The sequence below is a fragment of the Megalops cyprinoides genome, chromosome 7, assembly GCF_013368585.1.
Source record: "Megalops cyprinoides isolate fMegCyp1 chromosome 7, fMegCyp1.pri, whole genome shotgun sequence".
Taxonomy (NCBI): Eukaryota; Metazoa; Chordata; class Actinopteri; order Elopiformes; family Megalopidae; genus Megalops; species Megalops cyprinoides.
Genome location: NC_050589.1, coordinates 26,375,976 through 26,395,983, shown reverse-complemented (window position 1 = coordinate 26,395,983; position 20,008 = coordinate 26,375,976). Strand labels below are relative to the sequence as shown.

The 20,008-nt window shown below is 43.7% G+C and overlaps 1 protein-coding gene across 1 annotated transcript in view; it reads left to right on the top strand.

The window, feature by feature from the left end:
* The first annotated feature begins 3,267 nt into the window (after positions 1-3,267).
* LOC118781204 (rho-related GTP-binding protein RhoA-D) overlaps positions 3,268-20,008 on the top strand; it is a 36,007-nt gene continuing 19,266 nt past the window's right edge. Inside the window, exon 1 of the mRNA XM_036534133.1 lies at positions 3,268-3,479. The gene's annotated coding sequence lies outside the window, so the exon portion shown is untranslated. The remainder of the gene's footprint in view (positions 3,480-20,008) is intronic.

Here is a 20,008-nt window from a genome sequence, read left to right as displayed (position 1 = left end):
AAATCACTTTGTTTAGTACAAAAACACAGCAAACACAGCAAAATAGACAAAGAAACTACTACAAAAACCTCAATCAGTTTGTTTGAACAGGTTATGATGGTGCAATAGTCCCATTCCATTTTAACATATTGTGGTTGTCAAGAGTAAAGTGTGGCATTGAATCACTGCCAAAAACTAACCCTGGGTACCCAGTCAGGAACTTGCTACTGTGTACAGTGTAGTCATATGTGGCCTTACCAATGGCCAAGTCTCCAGAGTTGTCAGCATCTTATAAGGGCTCTCCATTGGTTCCAAAATGATCCCATCCTACATTCTCCACTGGTTCTGAAATGATCCAGTCATGGACTTTGCACTGCTTCTGAGCCATAGAAATGATCCAGTTTCACTGTGTGACAGGCTTTCAGTTCTACTTATCTCGTCAGTTCTATTTATCTCTGCACTGTAAGTTATTTGTGATCGATGCTAAGATTGACAGAGAAAATACCATTGACACTGTGGTATGACATTTACCCAAGACTAACCGCTCTCAAAAAGAACATCTGCATGGGAAGGTTTATTGACTCATAATGTCATGCCTGCAGAGAAGGCATTGGGAGTTCCTTTACAACTTGTTTTCTGAGTTGAGACTACAGGTATATTGTTATGCTATGCTAGAATATGAAAACTGCAGGACAACAGTAACAGATAGGGATTAAAGTCTTCCTCAATATTCAGCTATTCCACCTTCTAGCATATACCAAAATAATTTGAAAGGGAAAGCAACTTATATAACAGAAATTCAGTAGTAAATAAATATATTTTTCAGGATAAGAAGATCACCTTTCCTGTTTTGTCATCTGTCCTGTGCATCTACAAACATTTAGTCCGATATGTTTAAGTGCTTGTCAGAGCTCTCTGGTCTGTTGAAAATTACACTGGTCTGGATGGTTAGACTGTAAACAAATTTCTCTGACACGGAGCCCAGGTGTGCCACTTGCTGTGGATGTGTAGCACAGCACACCTACATGGTAAAACCTGCAATTAGCAAGTATGACATGCATGTTTTCATTTGATCCAGTGCATGGGTCATTGACATCAATGACTGTACACAAGGGAATAGAAGACTCTCACGGAATAAATAAAGCAACAGGCTACCCAACATACACATTTATTTTATTGCCTGTATACCGATACAAGCTTAATGCTGCAGCTAAACTGCATTCCTAACTGTTGCAGATTGGATTTGATTGGAATGGTCTGGAATGGATTAGATTGGAATGCAATAGAATGTAATGGATTGGATTTGAATTTATTCAATGTATTATGACCTTTCTTGTTTATCATGTATCAAGAACATAACCTAAGAATGTAAGGCTTCCTGACAAAAAAACAGTCCTTTCAGCCTAGCTCCACCCATCATGTTGCCTAGGGTGTAGAGTATATCTAGCACTGGTCTCACATACTTTTAAGGTCCCTCCTTTAACTATGATCACTGGTTAACTATTACGTACTTTAATAACTCTCTGACTGGAAAAAAAAAAGATTTCTTAGTGTCAGTGTGCATGATCTGATAATACCTGTAACAGAGGAGTATGTGCCATTATTAGCAAAGGTCAAGTAGCAGTGTACTGTGTTGCACTGGGTGACTGAAGGAGAAATGACTGTTGACAGTCGTGAGACTAGTGCAGACTGGTGAGGCCAGGATAAATTTCAGGATGTAAAGTGTTAACCACAGCAGCACAAACCAAGCAGGGTCGGCTCTTTCATGTAATGCAGTTATACAATCACGGAAGGAGTGGGTTTTTGTGAGGTAACAGGGAATATGTAACAATGATATTCCCATAATGACAAAGGCGTACTGCAACAGCTGAAAAAAAAGACTATCCGTCATATGTATTGTAATGCACCACTGCACGCCAACACACCATCAGAGAGGGCTGTGCAAAGCACTACAGCAAGTCCTCCTTATCACTTAGCATATGCGTATTTCTATGGTAACCCGAGGACACTGTCAAGAATATTGACAGGAAAGCCCAAACACTTATTGAATTCCAGCACACAGCTGAGCAGCTCAACAGGCTGATTAAAGACGGATTCAGATCGTACTGTCCTGACATGTTCCTGCCATGATACTTATATTTTACTCTAAAATATTCACAAACCGGTAGCTGTTCACAAAATGAAAAGAAGACTGGTTCACAAAAGGAATCACCATTCATTCTGATTTAAATATGTCTTCTAAGGCTGACACATTTGTGTACATTACACAACGACTATTTTTAACTGGAACCTTTTGTGAGCATTATACATGTTCTCTTCACTATTTCAGAACATGTACAAAGTGGATCAAAGGTTACGTGGTGAAAAAACAGCATTTTCTCATTCTAGTAATGGGGGTAAGGTGCTTGAACTGTTTAAATTAACCCGTATCACATAACACAAGTCTATTTATGTCCTAGGTTCTCCACGTAAAAGAATTCCATAATTGTGTTGCTGCCGTTTTCAGTGCCAGGGAAGGCATTATGTCGTTATGAAACGTTATGAAAGTAAACTTACACAACCATATGGATATTAATTCAATCTCCCTCTTTGACTTAATCTACTTCCCTCCAAATGCCGTAATGTGTGAAAGTCTTGAATTGTAGGTTTTTCCGCAGGAGAGGTTAGCATAAATTAAAATAGGAAATGAGGTCAGTTAGATTACTTCAGTGTTAAGATACAGTTGAAAATACTGCGGTAGAACATTAGACTAAGATATCTATCTTAAAAATATCTGTGGATTTAAGTACCATTGTTTTACTCATGTTTTGGCTGCATTATAACGATTTAAAAAACAAGCTTCTTGACGAAGTTCTAGATGATGTGAGTAAACTTATTCCACGTATTTTTTTAATGACGGCCCATAAACAGATTTTTTTACATGTTAAAATCTGACAGTTGCGAGACGTCTGCAAATTTAATCAACTGCAATCGATCTTTTTAGGAGGAAAAATACCATCTTTTCTCAGATGATTAACATTACTCTCATGCATAGCAGTAAATAAAAATACTGTCTAAAATTACACATTTTGCCTAATGCACCTAATTAAAAGAAAAACTTTTATCTCATCGATATGCAAATTATGTGCAACTTCACGGCAATCGAAAAACCAAAGTCAATGCGGCTTGAAATTATCGCCTTCGTACAGATTGCACCCACACCCCGCCGCCACCCTACGGCTCTCTTCTCTCCCACAATCCTTGTTGTCCCAATGATGTCATTATTTTTTAACCGTGGAAGGGAGGAGATCCAAATTATTCCAACGGCTGCACCTCCTCCCTGACCAATAGAGATTGGGCGCAAATATCTCGAGCAGTCTTTCTCCAGATCTGTGGGAGGGTCTTGCGTGTGTCAGTTTCGTTCCTTAGCAATTTACTCACTTTAACACACTGCAGTAAGGGTGACAGGAGCGAGCACGGGAGAAGACAGAGAAGGATCTCAAGCGCAGCGGTGATCAGAGGTAGGCTATAAATGGATCCACGTGAAATGCTGTTTTTTCTCTCGTTGCGATCGCGCAGGAGTGCGTTTTTTCCGCTTTTTAAACAAGTAACGACTGGCACTTGGCTCGGAGGGAAAAGTAGGTGGTGGCTCGTGTACGGTGGGTAGTTTGGCAATCAACAACTTGTGGTCACTAAGGATCTTGACGTACATTTCGTTGTCTTTTTTCTTTAAATCTACGTTTCCGTCGAGGACTGTCATACATTTTAAACGAGACGCCTCCAGAAGTTGTATTTTCTGTGTGCTGGAGACACCTGTTTTCTTGGTTTTATCAAGTGAAACTGGTTGGCTAACTGAGGACCGATATCTTATGGATGTATGTATATTCGGTCACATCTCTAACCTTTGGGGCAGTTGGCAATTATCCGAAGCCTCACATTCCATGGAGGGTTTTCATACACGGTGGAAGCATTGATACTTTGTTAGTCGTTTTTCGTTTTCACTAAATCACATTAGAAACTTTGGGCGTGTATTTTGTATCTGGTGGTAGCTATTGTACACAACGGGTTGTAGTTGCCCTGATGATTTGGTTAATTACTGCAGTATCTCAGGTTTGGGTGGAGTTTTGAAGTTTTGTTGAAATTTGCCACGGCTAATATTTTATTTAACGCCTCTATGCAGATGACAAATCATTGCAGTTGCTGGGAAAGGGAGTGTAGCTCGAGTGAGCTTGGTGATCTCTCCCTCCCTCTCTCAAACCTTAATGATAACCCAATCTATTTTCAGAAATGCTGTTTGACTTAATATTACAGCATTCGCTTAGTCTATGCTAATATAGCCGGGTTGCTTAATATATGAACTGGTCTTAACGTGTAGGCGGGCTGATGGTACGCTGTACAAATAAGAAGACATGTAATGTTGTATGAATGTTTGTAGAATACAAAAGAAAAGTTTCCTGTGTTCTACTTGTGAAAACCTGTTTGACTTGAGATGTTCGTGTTTAGAGCGATTTGAAATCCCAAGCCACAGCCCTGCTTAGAATTCTAATTTCAGAAACTATTACAGATGTGTTTAACCCTTACACGGCAGTGGGCGTGAGAAGTTTAGTTTGCTTTAGTGTGTCGTAAGCAGAGGTATTCCTGAAAACAAACACGGGGCTCAGGGAATTCCGTGCGTTAAATTACCACACCCTTAGTTTGCGACTCTACTAGGCCCCAGGGTTTGCCAACACGGTTATTTGCCGTGACGTAGGACAAACACTTGAAAAAAATCGAGGAAAATCATGTAGTAATCAAGTTGGTGGTTTTAAATTAAGCAGAGCGCGAGTCTAAGAGAAAGGCACCCTATTCGTATTAGGGAGGTGTAAAAAGAAACGAGTTAAATTTACACGGTAACCAAACATGTATTTTTCATATATTAGAATGTTTGAATCATTAATCTTGATCAGCCAGACTATCTCATAGGGTTTGGGGTGTTTCAGTCAGTGAGGTAATCTTCTATTACTGGTGTGGTTTTGACCAGAGATTTTGCCTGTGATGTACTTTTCGATTGATTTGAATTACTGACTGATTTAGATTTAAATGGCAGGCATTGCATAAACTGATAATTTGCCTCTAGCTGTCGTACTACCAAGGGCTTTCATTTTTAGACCTTTAAAGTGTTTGATCATACCCCATCTAGCAATGAATGTATCAACACCATACGATCTAGTAATGTAGAGGGAGCAATTCAATGAACAGCACTTTGGAGCATGGTATTGTGGTCACTGTTATGGAATTTAAACCAAGAAAAAAATTACAGGCCAAAAAAACCCTTCTGGGACTTTGTTACTTTGAAAACCTCCAGACAGAAAAAGTGTAAAAATTGGAATATGTTTATATGAAATGCACTGTCACTTACCTGTTTGTGAATTCTGAAATGTCTAAAAGGGTTCCATGTGTACTTTCATACCAGAATACCAGCGCTTTTTTTAAATGTAGGCCTAACTGTATTACTACCTCTGACTAGAGTTAGACGTGTGCTGTCTGGCTCCTAGGGTATGATGTCACTGCTGTAGAACGGCTGACAGCCGAGATGGTCTTTTTAGATCAGGCTTCCAGCATTTGCTGTTCTGCATGCATAATCATTAGCTGTTGAGCAACAGGTCCTAATGTAGGGTTCAGTTGTATGGCCCCTGAGGAGATGGGTGAATTAATCTCACAGTGGGAAAGGTGTGTACATTAGCATGATACCAAAATATTTCAGTTATTTTGTACTCAAAGATATATTTTCTTCTTGAACAACTTACTTTAGGCATATTTCAGCCCTCACTGGACTTAAAGAATAAATAAATGCTCTTTATGCAATGTGGCACTGTAATTTATAGTCATGAATGAGTCGAGTTATTGTGTCTCTCCATTGACCTGGGATATCGTTCAGCTGGTTCAGTGTGAAGAGTAGGCCTACCTTGGTTCCTGTTTGTACAATAAGCGAGATGGAGCCAAAACATTGAACTCCAGTATAGTTAAAAGTGGGTTGGAATATGAGAAAACTAACTTCAGGGGACCATATCATACCACCACACTTCCTGTGCCCTTTGAATGGAAAGGACGCGGGTTGTGATGTTTATTGGGAGTTTGGCACAACACTAGTATTGTGCTGAACTTAGCTGCACACATTAGTACGTGAATTGCATTATCATCAGATGTGTCCAAGTTCCACATGCAGTGTAAACCTATACTTCAAAGCTTCTGGAGTCATTGCTGTTGTGTTAATTCATCATTTAAATATACTTATGGGCAACACAGAGAAGAGATTTGATGTCAACATAATTATTTTTCACAAGCGGCCATTTTTGTGTGAACTGCCATCTCATGCAACCTCTGGAAATAAACCTGACCCTTGTTACGTTGCGAACCAGTTGTACATGACTGTAGACTCACACGTTCACAACCTAGGCTTCTTGCTGTGGCATCGTGTAGTGGTGTCCATTCTGCAAAGTGCACAGTTACTAAAATGGTGTCAAACACAGTAAGCAGCCGTTGTAAGAGCGCAGAGCCTTTGCTGTGTGTTTCTCACGACTAAAGCCCGCTGCCCCCTTGACAATATGACACTTTAGCACCCTTGTGGCTGCTGCTGTGTCACACTGGGCCTGTATCTAGTGCATCCTTGACAGACCAACACCAATATGCAAACCCCATAAACTGCAATTCCTACCTCTACCTCCAGCAATGGAGCTGGTACCTGGGGTTACCCATTTAGATTAAAGTTCACCCCTGCCTCTCTGATTAGCTGAGGCACACTGCATGCTATCTACACGGGCAGTTCAGAAAGCGAAGTTCAGTTTGAAGCCAGCATTAGATGCAGTTATGGTGGTGTTGCCGGGGCATTCTGTTTTATGACTGTGAGTGTGCAAAGTGTGATTGGCCACAGGTAGCAGCGAGCTGCTCGTCAAGTGTAAGTTCCGTCACAGGCTCTACTGCAGTGCACCAGCGCCTGTCCTCCTTGGCTGCAAAATGTTTTTTATCCCCCCAAACACAACAACCCAGTTTAAGGGGTAATTCACAGTGTTATTTTCACATTTCCAAACAGACAAGGAGGAAGGGACTGTCAGAGTTGTGAAACGTAGTTAGAGTTTTCTGCTGGGTATTGTAAAGAGTGAAGAAATGGTTACTTTTTCAAAGACTTCTCTGGCTAATTCAATTCAAAAATGTGTCTTCCTAAACCTGTTTAGCATTCAGCAGGTTATTTGACGAGGGTTGTTAGTGTAGCCCTGTTTCTTTTGTTTCAAGATATACTTTAGTAATAAGGTCAATAACAGCCAAAGGAGATGCAGCATGTGGCAGGAATTCACCTGAGAACCGTTGCTGATGAGCAGTTGATTTTTGGTTTTGTTATTAGTGTCAGCGTCTGTGCCATTTCTTAGTGTCTGTACCTCTGCCTTTGCTTCTGAATCCTCCTGTATCACCACCTATCATTTTAGTACAGTCTCCACTCTTTAAAAATACTTTACTCAGATTGACCTTTAAGATCAAAGTGAATGAGGTTAAGAGCAGTTGCAGTAACGGTAGTGGTTTACAGATGGATATTTATGTAAATTAATTCTTTTGACTCGCTTTTAAAGTAAGGTGCTACCTTTTCTTTAAAACCTGAGTGTTTTATTATTTGAGACGAGAGTGCTCAAAATTAAAATCCAGAAAATCTGGAGCCGGTGGATTTTTCTATACAAAATAAATCTTCAGACCTGCTTTAGACTAGAAAACTAATAACCACGAAATAGACTGTAGCAATTTCCTGTAGTCTGGTTGACTGTACATTAAGCAGCTGCGAGTGCTGAAGAATAAATGCATAAATAAATGTATAAAGACAAGTATAAATGCTTCCAAGTTACATAATTGCATTAAAAGGCTGACTTGATGGTTATATTTAAACAAACACACTTCTTGGGCTTCCAGCTTTGTTTGATTCAGTAATTTGTGAAAGTATTCAACAGGAAGTGCACGTTAGCAGGTATACTTTGATTTTGGATCTTTCAAGCAGGTGAAGCGTTATTCATGCCAGTATAAATATGCCCCATCCCTAGAGGGTCAGAACCTGACAACCTGACAAAGAACCTGACGACTTTTCTGCCCTACAAACTGTGAAAATGGATATCGACACTGGTACTTGGTCCGAGTCTTCATAAAAGTTGAATTTATGGTAAAATCTCAAAACTCCCCTTATTTTATGGCTCCTCTGTTCTATCACAGTATAGTTTTATTGTACTTTAAAAGATGGTTTTATATTTTCAGGACAGTCCTAATGTTAGATGTCTCGGAGTTGGGTCATACATGACGGGTTTCACTGGTTTTAATATCAGCCCTAGTCATGAACTATTGCCAAGGCAACAGGTGTATTCTCCTCATATCACTAACCTAAGATACAAATGATTCTTTGTTGGATTTGGGGGCCATTTTGAAAATTGTCAGTATCGAATGTTCAGGGTATTCTATCTAAATCTTTGGGAACTGCTAAGAGCTCGCACAAAAGATTAAAGACCTACACGATATAGGACTAGTCTTGTGCTTAGCTATATATATTAGCTGCAGAGTTAACCTGGACTGCAAAATGAAGAAATTTAGGAAGGGAGTTCAGTGCCTTGGACCCATCCCTGGTGTAAAACGGGATACTACACTCCGCTGGTTACGTCTGAAGCAGCATTATTTGGTCAATTTTGCCTGCTCATCTAGCAGAAGAAAATGGCAGTGGAAGTGAGGGCAGCCCACATCATTGGAGACCCCAGCCGGAAGGAATGTAATTACAGGAAAAACACAGTGACTCATTTCTCTGTCTCGCACAGTTCTGTGTCCCTAGTAACTGGGTAATCTTAAATGCGTCTCCTGGATCCTGTTTGCTTACTTTCCTGGCAGCATATGAAGTCCATCTGAAACTTTGCAGAGGTCAGGTATATGAAGAGGAGATATTAGTGTATTTTTGGCTGCTTTTTCTGCAGGTATCTATACCTCGTTATCCAATCTCTGTATCCTGCGCTGATCCAATAGGATTCTCCCTGGCAATGCAGGCAACTCAAGAGGTCTAAAGCAGTTAGCCTGACACATCCACCCAAATTCAAACTGATTTCCATACAGCTGTTATCTTTGGCTACAGCATCACACGTTTGCTGGGATAAATCCATTACTTGCCAACGGGACCTGGAGCGCATTCAAAATGGATTGTTGCCTTTATTTTAAATGGGGCGGTAAAGCTCAGTTGGCAAGCAGACTGCACCCTGAACTCTGCATTACCTCCAGGTGGTGAGTGCGTTGACGAAAACGCCCCGCGTGCCAGAGCAGGGCTGCACTCTGGGAAGGCCACAGAGGGGCCAGTAAGGGCGGTGCATCACAGAGAGACATTTGCCTTTAGATAGTCTAAGCTGAGCATGTCTGTAAAAACACAAAGCTCTCCCAGGCTGCCTGTGAAATGTTGTGGAAGCAGAGGGGCAGCGGCCAGCCCCCGAAGAGGCCTGGAAGAGGAACCTTGCAACACAATGCCACAGCACCCCCCCAAAAGAGCTGCAATCCAGCAGATGTACCCGAGCCCTGAATCATCGCCGCAAAGCGCCTCTCACACATGATCAATTGGCCTAATTAGGGACAGCACTCGATCAGATTACAGAATGAAGGGTTTGGAGAACGAAAGGGACACCGTGTCTCACCCGGACTAATGGCTGCCAAACCCCTCAGCGTGCCCCCCTGTCGCTGTTGAAGCCCAGGTGGGGGGGTGCAGGATTAAGGGGTGTAGCGGGAGGGCGTTTGTGGGTGCGGATGTGTGCAGCCAGCGTGGCACTGAAGGTGGCTGCATGCAGCTTTATTTATTTCAGCCTGAGTCACATCGCAGGTCGTCGGTGGCAGCGGCAGACCTCCGACGAAAATGAGTTTGCCTCCAGGGCCGAGCCATCTGTTAAGTTTAGGATCGGAAACAAAATGTGATTGAAATTGTCAGAGGTGATTAATGTAGTCAATGCGCTAACCCCCCCCCCGTCCACACAGGCATTTATGCATTTATTGTACTGCAGCCCTGTGTCTGATGGGGCTCGTTGTTTTAATTATCCCATCAATGCATTGTGAATGATTTTATTCCTGCTAAACCCTCCTGGTGCTGGATGTCAAAGGCTAGTGCCTCCCCGTAATGCCTGAAGTCAAACTGAAAGCTCTGAAACTTCTTTGGAACCAGTTGCAGTTTTAGTAAGGTGGTTTTGTTAAAGATTTAAATTCTGGGGTACATGTCAGCCTTTTTCACCAGAATGGACCATGATTGGATGAAAAAAGTCCTGAAAATCCTGAGCACTGAATATCTCCAATTGGTGGTTGGTGCTGTAATGTAGGCCTGCTTGCTCCCCTTTTTTTACATGATGGCCCTTTTTTTGGTTTGTTTCTAAAATTAAGCACCACACAGCCCCAGGACTCAGCTGCGTGACATAAACAGCCTGAGATTTAAAACAGCCTGTCAGAGTGACAGAAATGAAGATTCTTTGAAAGTGCCACCAGTCTCTGGAACCCGTCCTAACTCCTATAGCATGAGCGCTGCCTGCCAGCATGCCTGGCCTGCTTTTCGCTTGGAACCTGCTGCTGCGGATCAAACGAAGGGAAGTCTATTGGTGCTCGGAAGATGTCGGTGCCGTGTTTGCCGAATGCGAGCTGACGCCAGCCGCATACCGAACCCAGCGCGCGCGTGTGTGTGTGTGTGAGCGTGAGCGGTCTGACAGGGCAGGGCAGCGTCTCGGGATATGCAACATTAGCCGCTCCCGGTGACTTCATACTGCGAAAGCTGAGCGTCACCGTGACAGTGCACGGGACAGGCAGGCGAGGAGGAGGATGGGGGTTATGCACTTTAATTAGGCCACTTCCATCTCCCGCGCAGAGGAGCGATGTAGGCCATGTGCCGGTGGAGCTGGGGAAGTGATGTAATGTGTACCGCCGCAGCCGCCACACGGCAGCAGCCAGCGCAAAGAAGACCCAGGTGCTGACTCTGAAGACTGCAGGGGAGTGGTGTGCTGGCTTTGAAGACAGAGTGAAGCCAGAACTAGGTTTAAAGTGGATTTGAAGACTGCAAAGGAGTTGAAGCCTGACTCTGGCTCTTTAGGACTCTAGAAAAGTAGTTCTGGCTTTTAAAACAGAGTTAAGTCAGAAGGACGAAGGTGAAGAAGCCAGGTTTTAAGTAGTTGAAGCCTGACGTTGGCTTGGAAAACTGCAGACAGAGGAGTGGTGCTGGCTCTGAGGCCTGCAGAAGAGTGGAGGGGGTTGAACTGCGTTTTGCTTGTCATGCAGCGCAGGCATCAACACCATTCACAGAGCAAATGTGCAAGCAAGGTGAGCCCAGTCCAAGCAGAGGAAATGGGACGGAAAAGCAAACAGACAGAGACGGGGCAGGAAGGGGTGCAGGAGGCATAGGCGTTCTCCTCGTCTCGCTCGGTCTAGCACAGCTGGTTGGTGAAAGGCCACTGGCTTGTAGGAATGGCCCAGTGTAGGAAAAGCAACCCAGCTCAAACAGCGAAGGTATTGTTCTGAACTGAGGAGGGCGTTTGATGCCCAGCCAGGCGTCCTGATAGTGAGACGACCATCATGATCATTAACCCCCTGCTCACCACCCCCGAGCAGACCGTGAACCCGCCCACCCCATCGCATCGTGTCACGCACTGGCAGCAATGCCCCCCCCCCACCCTGGATTGGAGTCAGACAGATTTGTCCACCGTCTTTCATTGTCCAATCGTTTTGGTCGGACAGGCAGTTTGCAAGTCATCTCACCTGGCTTTTCTGCATTGAGCTGAAACTACATTACATTATTTATTTACCAGATGCCCTTGTCTAGCATAGCTATCATATTGTCCTTTTATACTGTGGGATGTTTACTGGAGCAAAACAGGTTACGCGTACAATGGCAGTGCCTGGGAATCAAAACAGTAACCTACAAGACCTGTTCTGACGGCACCACACAACTGCCCTAGTGAAGCTATGGATGCCTTGGTATTCCTCCTTTTGGACGTGTTGGTCTAAAATATTCTTATAGCTGCAGCCCCCCCCCCCCCCCCCCCCCCCCCGCACGCACGCACGCACGCACGTCGTGCTAGCTCTGCCAGCGTGACCAGTTGCTTCAGAAACCCGCTCTCCTCTCCCCCCCCCCAAGGGACTCCACATGACTTATTCATTCATTTATTTATTTGAAGTCATTGAATATTAATCAAAGTGTTCCACTTATGTACATTTTGAGTTTTTCTCTCCCTGATCCGTGAGTTGTGCTGTAAGACTCCTTCCCCCCACTCTGAAACCCAGAGAGAGCTCAGGGCGAGTTAAATCTGAGTTTCATTTCCTCTGCCCGTTTGCCAGCCTGAAAAATGGGAACCAGTGGTAGTCTCCCTGGCCCTGTCCTATTTTGGATCCCTAACTACAGTATCTGCTGGCAGAGCAGCCTCACTCTGACAGACATCTGGTAGCTAATACTTCCTCACGCTTCCTCGAAGTCGTCCTCGGCCTTTGGATTTGTACTAATGAACTTCGTTTCTATGCAGACGCTCGGCCGGCCGCGGCCCCTCAAAGTGAATGATGCAAAAGACGTTTCGCTCCAAGTTGGCCAAAGAATGTGATGTTGCTGGCTCTGCTGGAGCGTATCCCACATGTGGAGGATCCTTAGATCTCTTCAGAATGTAAGATCTGTGTGTCTGAGAGGCCAGCGTGCCTCTGCGGTGAGCGACAGAGCTGAAACTGGCCACGCCACGGAGCTGCAGGAGCCGTCAGCCGGAGCAGTGGTGACTCATGAGGTGTGCTCTCCGGGAATGAGAGCCCTCTGTCCGCGTCGCAGGATGAGGAATGCATTCTGGCATACCTTTCAGGGTCGCCGTGACCCAGGCCGGCCGTCCTTCCCCATTCCTTTTCCCGAGTGAGATATCAAGATGTCGGGCTCACCCTTCCCCTCCTGTTTAGCTGAACGCAACAGTGCGTCCCAAAGAAAAGGTTTCATTCTTTGTAAAAATTGACCCTTGGTTCTCTGTCTAATACCTTTCTGGCAGCTGCTTTGCACACTTTGGGGCGCCTGCAGAGGACATCACCCCAGCCTTTGATGACGGGTCATCGCCTCCCCCAGCAACTTCATAACCGCCTCCTATTTGACTCAACCTAGGAGGTTGGTTTGGGGATCTGCGCCCCCCCCCCCCCCCCTCACCCGTTGGAGGGTGCTTCCGGTTCCCTGTCCCCTCACCTTTCAGGAAATGAACCTATAAATCCTGTCCCATTTCAAAGCAGGAGCAATGTAAGCCCCAGAAGGAGTGGCAAGAGGCCTGTCTCCCCCTTGCTGCAGACAGGGCTTTATTTGACCTTATCAGATGCCCTGGGACCCTGCTCCAGCCTCCTGCTGTCTGTACATGTCTCCCCCCCATGACACTGTTTGATTTATAACCTGCATGTGACGGGTAGCCATTATACAGCCATCAAGAATTATGTGGAAGTTAATGGTCTCTCACTGTATGGCTGCCTGGGGGACTGCAGGAGTATGCTAACGAGGCCTGATTGAAAATAGAATAGGACACGCGTACAGGATCAAGCGAACCCCTGGAGCTCGTTAGCCGCTCCGGGGCCTGTTCAGATCTGACGAACACCATTTCTGTGGGATAGTTCAGTGAGAGACGCTGATAAGCACGGTGAGAGAGTGGGGCTGTGATGCAACAACAGTTTTAGACTTTGACCTTTTGGCTCAAGTTGATTTTCTTTCCCCATTTTTTTTTTGCAGATAATTTTATGAATTGGGGTTATGAAGTTATGAAGTCTCAGGAACAGTGGAGCGCTGTGCTGTGTTTAAAGGTCCAGCAGAAACTACAGAAACAATAATGACTCAACACCACTTGCTGGTTTTAATGGTCTTAAATGTCTGTGCTGTGATATGGCCAGCTGAACTGTTTAGAAAGGTAATGACCCCTCATACATTTCTGTAGTGAACAGAATGTTAGTTCATCTTTCCTAAATACATCATGGAAGAAAGATGCGACACAGGGGTTTTTTTTGAAACTAGGCTTAATTTTTCAGGCCGATGTTCATTCAGTCTGCCCTTCTAAGGAACCTGTGCTCTGAGTTATGGAGTAAAACCTAGAGAAAGTGGTTGGTTTTACATACCAAGTATGTGTAAATAAACTCCCCATTGACCAATGAAGTGCTTTCCCTGAGTTGTATTTTCAAATGCTTTCTGATAAATCTCTAAAAATTGCATAAAATGTATATGAACAGGCAGTTCTCAGTTAAACCACTACCATTTTGTAGAGTGCTCCCAGGTGTCTATAGTACCACTGACTGTATTATGTAATGCACCTTCTTCCACATTAGTGGCTAGTGTTATGTCCCCATAATCTTAGTTCTTACACTAAGATGTATAACAGTCCATTTAAATGCATGTTTTTTGCTGAATGAAGGATTTTAAATGCTGATTAGAGGATCATATCAAATGATAATATGTTCTATTAAGAAACGTATTTTGTAGCCCACAAATGCATATGCTGGATGCTTGGCAGTGTATATCTGCGTGGTGGGGTATCGGACTTTAGCGTCCTCAGGCAACTGCATATGGAATGAGATACTTTTCAGAGCAAGGATGAGAATGGTCTCTCTTCCTTTGCTGTTTCTATTTTTTCGGTTGTCACATACAGTAGTAGCCGAAAAAAAACTGCCATTGCTGTGGCCTAATTTTTCTGAGAAAACTTTTCAAGTCAGAGCAGCAGATTTAAAATAAGTCCTTTTTATCATGCCTCTTTTGAAATGTTGCAAGATAGCCTCTTAGAAAAAAATTAAATCCCCCCTGTGGTTGTGAAATGTTAGTGGGATTGGCGGCTTCCCCCTCATTTTACAGAGAGAGCTTTATTTTGAATTGATTTCACCCCTAGTCCATCCCAAACTTCGCCATGTTCTGGCAGGTCGGCCGGCAAAATGTAAGGATTTAGTAAAGCTTAAAGCCAGAGTCATTAAGAATAAGTCAATATCCTCCTTGTTGCAGTGCTTGGACTAAAGGGTGTTGCAGCGGAGAGAAATATTATTAAGTTGTCAGATCATTTCAGGAAGGTACGCTCAAAGCCAGTAATTCTCAGAATGTGCCAGTTTCACCCACGCAGCATGTATTAGTGGAATATTAAATTTAGTGCATGTAAAGACCTTAATTGGTGATCTCATATTTCGGATATTCGAGTGTTTGGAATTGCAGCCTGTAGTTCTGAGGGAACATTTGGTGCCGGGGAAATGAACGTGTTGAGTTAAAATTAAAAGCGCAGTGTGCGTGATGCAACATTGATAGGAAAAAAAAAATGTTCAGCGGGGAAGAATTTGAGGCAGACATGTTGTCAGCTTGCAATATAGTATGTGCTTCAGAGGTTAAAAATAATCCCATCCTTTTTTGTAGATACAAAATTTGAAAGACTCCCACCTGACAGGTGATTTTTATCAAGGCATCAACCTCCAACCGAAGTGACAGGAGGGTTCATCCTTTGTGTCGCGCATATTAAATTCATTTGCCCACTTTTTCAGACTTAGCCGGGGAAAATGTTTAATGCTTAGGTCATTTTCAGTATGTTGATTAGTTATCTAATCAACATAATTACAACACAGCTAGTGCTGTAAGAAGCCTGGATTGGTTTGAAGATATTGACTCCAAAACCAGTTAAAATGGGTTGAGGCAAGACCAAGCAAAACATGTTGAACTGTAGAGAGGAATCTGCAGTTTAAATTGACTGTTTCTTTTAAAGTGTGGTGTAAAACAATACCATGGAGAAGCTGGCCTGCTTTCTGCTGGGGCTGTGCAGCTGGCTGCTGGGATGGTAGCATAGATGTTATGTAATTGCAATTTCCTGCCTAGATAAGCCCCGCACTGCCTTTTACAACTCCTGGAACAGAGGTTATAAAAAGGGATTGAGGAGATGGGAGCGTGGCCGAGCTTGAAACGCGTTTCCATGGAAAATCGGGAGCTTTTCCTTTAAGAACGGGGAGGGGGGTGGGAAGCATCTCGCCCAAACGGGGCAATCTCACCCAGGACCCAGAGAATCGCTGCGGGCTCAGCTCTCCCCGGCAACCGCCACCGTCGTCCGGGTGAACTTTGTCCCATTTCCAGAAATATTCTCCCGCAGCTAAAAAAAAAACACTTTTCTCCTACAGTACCTTTTTTTTTTTCCCTCTCCTGCTCTTTTTTTTTCCTTCAAGGAGAGCAGAGGAGGATCATTAGCCTGACGGTGGGGTCTGGCTGCGGGACTATAGAGCTGGGCTGGTCACTGCATGCTGGGAAGTTATTGGACTAATTCATGTCCGATTTTTTGCATGAGAGGTCAGCTACCAGTTTCTGTCAGCTGTGCTCCTGACCTTACTGGCCTGTGAATAGCTGTGCCCCCATTGTTAGTTACTGCACTGGTGGGCAAAGCTGTAAGTCTAGTAACAGGCCAGAACTGGCAAGACTGACAGCGGAGAAGCATAGGAGGGTAGTGGTGTCGTTTCCATCAAACCAGAAGTGGCTCAAGGTGTTTATCTGCACTCCACACACAGACTCCATGTGGACATGTGGTAGGGCTGAAAGTAGCAGCTTGTGCGAGTCCTGCGTAAAGGCTACAAAAACCCAGCAAAGCACTCCCTGTGGAGGACTTGCAAGGCAAGAGAAGCTCTTTTTTTGAAAGCGATGGGGTGAAGTTCCACAAAGCGTCCGGAACTTTCAACATTAGTCATCCTGATCGTTCCTCTTTCACTCTTAAACTCTGAGAGTTGTTAAGATGCAGCCCCCACACTCCAAGTAGTGAGTTTATCCTGGACTCCATCTTTTTCTGAGTCACCTACAGCGTTGCTTACACAGTGAGGGGGTACGGAACACACAACACCTTTGTTTCCACCCCGTGCATAAGCCCTTCTGGCTGCAGCAGAAGCACTGCAGTACTGTCAGGGGGGTCACTAAATTTATAACAGGAGTGTGCCAGAGCTGTTCAAGGAGTTGGGTGTGGGTGTGTGTGTGGGGGTGGGGGGGGTGGGGGGATTGGTGTATGTGTTTTTGGGTGGGGGTTAACATTCCTTTCAGCTAACCCTCCAGCACTCTCCACAGAACAATTCCAATCACTGCCACCCCCCCTCTCCTTTCAGAGACGCTGAGGAATTCATGTGGAGTAGATTAAAAGTTGAGATCGGTGTGCTGCCGGATGGGCAACGTGCTGCCACAGCTTCTGAGTTTACAGAAGAATGTGACAGAGCAAAGAGCAGAGGTGGAAGGGCGAGGACTGTTTCTGCTGAAGTTGGGAGACACTCAAACAGCCCCCTCTTATTATTAAGGTGTCAGCCCTCCACAAAATTAAAACTGTGCGTCATACATCGCAAACAGTTTTTTAGGAAATGTTCCCTTTTAAGAAAAAAAGCCCCTCTCTCCTGCTGTAATCCTCCAAATGATTAATATCATGGGAAGCTATCTGCTTTACTGGGTGCTATGTCTGCATGCGTAGTGTCATTAATTCAGATTGAATTCCTTTAATAACCTTCCAAAGTAATTAATGGCCTTTGAGGATGACTGCAAATCATGAATGGAGACCGAGGACTATTGTTGTGCAGACCAGGTAGACAAGCAGTGGTGTACAACCTTGAGCACACCCTCCCATAGACGCAAATGGATTTGATTCCTCCTGATATTAAATTGGTTTTGAATTTCAGGTCTGCAAGATCTCTGGGGGATAAAAAGTAAAAGTCTGTTTTATGCCCTCCTTTCAGCAGTGGATATTTATTTTGCAAATGTTGTGGAATCTTTGGGTATTTTTTTTTTAACTCCTCCTTCATGTAATTCTCTTCTATTGCTCTGTACATTAAATAGAATCCCGTATGAAAAGGGTTTGTGTTACAAATGAAATTCAAATATTCAAATACTCTGTATATTAATAAATGTGAAAAATGCATCTATATGATATTTGTGTATATTGTAGAACATATACCATATTGTCAGCCATTCTACATACCATACCAGTCAAAAGTTTGGAAACACCACAGCTTCATTATTTATATATCTCTATGTGTGAATTTCTTTCGTTTTAAAAAATATTTTTTGGCTGTTTTGAAAAATTCAAGGCATATATAAGGCAGCTTTGATTTTGTTTAACCCTTTTTTCATCACTGCATAATTTTATTTGTTATTTCATAGTTCTGATGTCTTTACTATTATTCTAAAATGTGAAAAATAGTTTTTAAAAAAAAAGAAAGAAAGAAAAGTGTGTCCAAACATTCGACTGATACTGTGTGTAAAAATGTGTGTATAGTTGTATGTATGTCTTTTTTTCGTGTGCCATATGTATTCACTGCTCACACACCTTGTGTGTATTCCTTAGGTTGATGTCAGTTGTCCTTACATAGTTGTAAAACTTTTTTATCCTATATGGAAAAACTAATTATTGAAATAGTTGAATTCACCCCTCTAGGCTGGCATGAGTCATGCATGGGTCTCTGTGTGTAGCTCTGTGTGGGACCCCTCTCAGGTGTGGGAGTCAGATAGATAAAGCAGCTCTCATTCTCCTCTCATTGTGAGGGGTTCCTTTCCTGTGGTACAGCAAGCAAATCCCCCAGCTCTAGTTTTAAGTCGAGCATCAAGGGTGGACAAACACCAGTAATTCTTATCTTGGTGAGCCAGCCGCACTTATATCATTTTCGTGCGATTCTGTCCCAACTTGGTAATGTTTTCCTATCAGGGTTTCCGCAGCATTGCCAAGAACATCGTGGTGAACTGACACGCACACCCCGATTTGAAGCCAAGGCGCTCAGTCAAATGTCAGGTTCGCCGGGTAACACAATCTAATTATTTCTCATCAACTGATTGCATGGAGGGAGGCAGTTTGGAGAAGGAAATTAGAAATCCGCCCTCTCTCGACCCCCCCCCCCACCTTCCTTCCCTGGACCTCCTCCACACAGTCCAAGCAAGCACTAATAACGCTTTGGCCAGAGATGGTGTGGAGGAGCGGAGGATACTGCCAGTGATAATCTGACACTGTGGCGGCCTGTCAGGGCGGCCAGTGTTCGTGCGAAATGATAGAGTGGATTGCGGGAGAGCGTTTCGTAAGGGTTCAGACCCAGGACACATGCACGCCCATGGTTACACCGTCCTCCTTTTTTTTTTTTTGCACAATACCCTCACTCCTTTCACTTCCACACAATTTAAAAAAAAGCTTTGCCTTCGGCACATGACTTGGAGATCTCCCCCAGGCTGCGATAAGCTGTTGATTATGGTTTCACCTCCCTAACTCCCCTTTTTAACTTCTGTGGGCTTCTGTTAACAAACCCTTGATAACATTTTTTTCCTCAAATGACCCTACAAAGCCAACTCTGTGTGGTCTGGAATATTATATAATATAATGTATCATAATATTAGTTAATATATTATTCAGACAACAGATCTACCTTTGTCCTGGGCACAGTCCCTGAGCAGAAGAGGAAGTGGTAGTACCTTGTATTTGTGTGTGTGCGTGTGTATGTTGTGTGAGATACAGACCGTATCTCTGTGTTCTAAACTCCTACTCACTGCTCTGTGTCTGTGTCTGGGCCCTGCATCAGAACTCCAGCCTTTACTTCGGAAATTTCTGTATAATATGAGTGGAGTTCCCTGCCTCTGCTCCAGCAGTTGATTTAGTACGGTTATGATCAATTTTGTGACTGTGCCGGCACTGGCGCTAATTCTCCAAATCCAGAGGGCCTTTTTTTTTCCCAAAAAAAAACTGCCAGATGAGCTTTGCGGGTCATTAACCCACCAGGATGAGAATGAGGAAAAATGAACACAATGCCTTCCTCTCATTACTCATATTTCACAACTTCAAATTTGTTCCTGAGGATTTTCATTCAAGCCTGACTCTAATTTTCCTCTGAGGAAAAAAATGCATCTCGCTGCTTAGATCTTTACACTTCATGAGCTGCTACGTCGTGCCAGTAAATGTTACCATGGCTTTTCCCAACGGCAGTTTTATCTTCATCGGGACATGGTCTGAACCTCTGTAGCCTCTCAATTAATGCAGTAAGCAGGATCTGTTACCAAGCTGATAAGATCCAGGCATGGTAGACCTGCCTGTTGCCC